Source organism: Bison bison, unplaced genomic scaffold, assembly GCF_000754665.1.
Source record: "Bison bison bison isolate TAMUID 2011002044 unplaced genomic scaffold, Bison_UMD1.0 scf7180017864117, whole genome shotgun sequence".
NCBI lineage: Eukaryota > Metazoa > Chordata > Mammalia > Artiodactyla > Bovidae > Bison > Bison bison.
Window position 1 is genome coordinate 905,656 of NW_011494689.1, and position 2,524 is coordinate 908,179.

The following is a 2,524-nucleotide window of genomic DNA, read 5'->3' on the forward strand; positions in this document are numbered from 1 at the left end:
TCCACCCTAAAGGAGATCAGTCCTGGATGTTCATTGGAAGGACTAATGTTGAAGCTGAAACTCCAATACTTTGGCCACCTCATGAGCAGAGTTGACTCAAAGGAAAAGACCCTGATGCGAGGAAGGATTGGGGGCAGGAGGAGAAGGGATGAGGATGAGATGGCTGGATGGCATCACTGACTCGATGGACATGAGTTTGGGTAAACTTCAGGAGTTGGTGTTGGACAGAGAGGCCTGGCGTGCTGTGATTCATGGGGTTGGAAAGAGTTGGACACAACTGAGCGAATGAACTGAACTGATGGTAGCTCTATTTTTAGTTTTTAAGGAACCTTTGTATTGTTCTCCATAATGGCTGTATCAATTTACATTCCACCAACAGTGTAGGAGGGTTCGGTTTCCTCCGAACCTCCTTCAGCGTATATTGTTTTTGGATTTTTGGTGGTGGTGGCCTACTGACTGATATGAGGTAACATCTCATCATAGTTTTGATTTAAATTTCTCTAATAGCTAGCAATGTTGAGCATCTTTTCATGTGCTTCTTGGCCTTTTGTGTGTCTTTTTTGTATAGATATCTATCCATTTATGTCTTCTGCCCATTTTTTTATTGTTTTTTTTTCATGATATTGAGCTGCATGAGCTGTTTTTAAATTTTGACGACTAATCCTTTGCTGTTGGCATCATTTGCAAATATTTTCTCCTATTCTGTGAAATTTTTTTTTTAGTTTATTTATGGTTTCTGTTGCTGTGCAAAAGCTTTTGAGTTTAATTGGGTCCCATTAGTTTTTTTTTGTTTGTTTTCATTCTCATTACTCTGGGAGATGGTGTGAAAAAGATATTTTGCATTTTATGTCAGAGTTCTGCCTATGTTTTCCTGTAAGAGTTTTATAGTATTTGGTCTTACATTTAGGTCTTTAATCCATTTGAATTTATTTTTCTGTATGTTGTTAAAGAATGTTCTAATTGTATTTTTTTTTACATGTAGCTGTCCAGTTTCCTCAGCACCATTTATTGACGAGAATGTCTTTCCTTCACTATATAGTCACTTGTCCTTTGTCTTAGATTAATGACCATAGGTGTGTGGATTTATTTCTGAGCTTTCTATCCTGTTCCGTTGATCTATATTTCTATTTTTGTACCAGCACCATACTGTCTCAGTTACTGTAGCTTTGTACTCCGGTCTGAGGTCAAAAAGTCAGATTCTTCCAGCTCTGTTATTCTTTCTTAAGATTGCTTTGGGTACTCACAGTCTTTTGTGTTTCCATATAAATTTCAAGAATTTTCTTCCTGTATTAAATGTGAAAAAGCAGGATGGTTTATCAGTACAACATGGTTATTTACCCTTGTGATTACGTGCCTGATTGGGAGCTCTGATGTGCTGCTGATGCCCAGCATCACAACAGAGTATCTTACCATGTATCACAAGCCTGGGAAAAGATCATAATTAAAAATTCAAAGTATGGTTTCTACTAAATGAATATTGCTTTCATGCAGTTGTAAAGTTGAAAAATCACAGGTCAAACTACCATTAAGTCATGGGCAGTCAATACTTAATATTGCAGCATTTGACAATAAAGCATAAAATTGGGAAAAAAAACCAAAATAGAAAAAGACCTCCACATTACTACTCAAACATTGCCATTTAAAGTATTTTTATACTTTTTTTGTATTGTTTTCTGAAGACTGGATTTAACTTTTCTGCACATGTTTATTTACAACATTATACTATACTAATTCACTAAGTTCTTATCAGCCATTTCCCATAAATACTTCCTAATTGTGGCTCAGCAGGAAAGAATCAGCCTGCCAATGCAGGAAAATTCCTTGTAGAAGGAAATGGCAACCCACTCCAGTATTCTTGCCTGGGAAATCCCATGGACAAGGAGCCTGGATGGGCTATAGCCCACGGGCTTGCAAAGAGTTGGACACAACTTAGTGACTAAACAACAACTATACTTATTCACTAAGTTCTTATCAGGCTTTTCCCATAAACTCTTCCTAATAGCTGAATATTATTCAGCTGTAGAGGCACAAGGGCAATTTTCCCCACTTCACTCAATAACATATATATATGTGTATATATAAAACTCTGTTACAACAAATTAATAATGATGAAGAATGTGAGTTTTGGACTCAGAGAGACTTGGTTGAATCTCTGCTTTCTGAGTTGTTATTAGACTGCATTACTGGCAAATTGTTATCTGTTCTCTCCAGGCCTTAGTTTTCTATTCTGTAAAACAGGTGAAATAGCAATGGCTTATATAATGTTATAATGAAGGCTAAAAAAGATAGTGTATATAAAATGCTTAACTTGGAAGCTTACATATGAGAACCTAACATCAGGAGACACTATAGCATAACAGTTTATAGTATGGTTTCTGGAGTCATAGTTCTTTAATTCAACCTGGTTCCAACACTCTTAACTGTTTGGTAAACTTACTTAATCAAGGCTTATTTACCTCATTTATAAAAAGATACTGATGGTGTACTTGAGGCTGTACAATTCTTTTTTTTTTTTTTTGGTTTA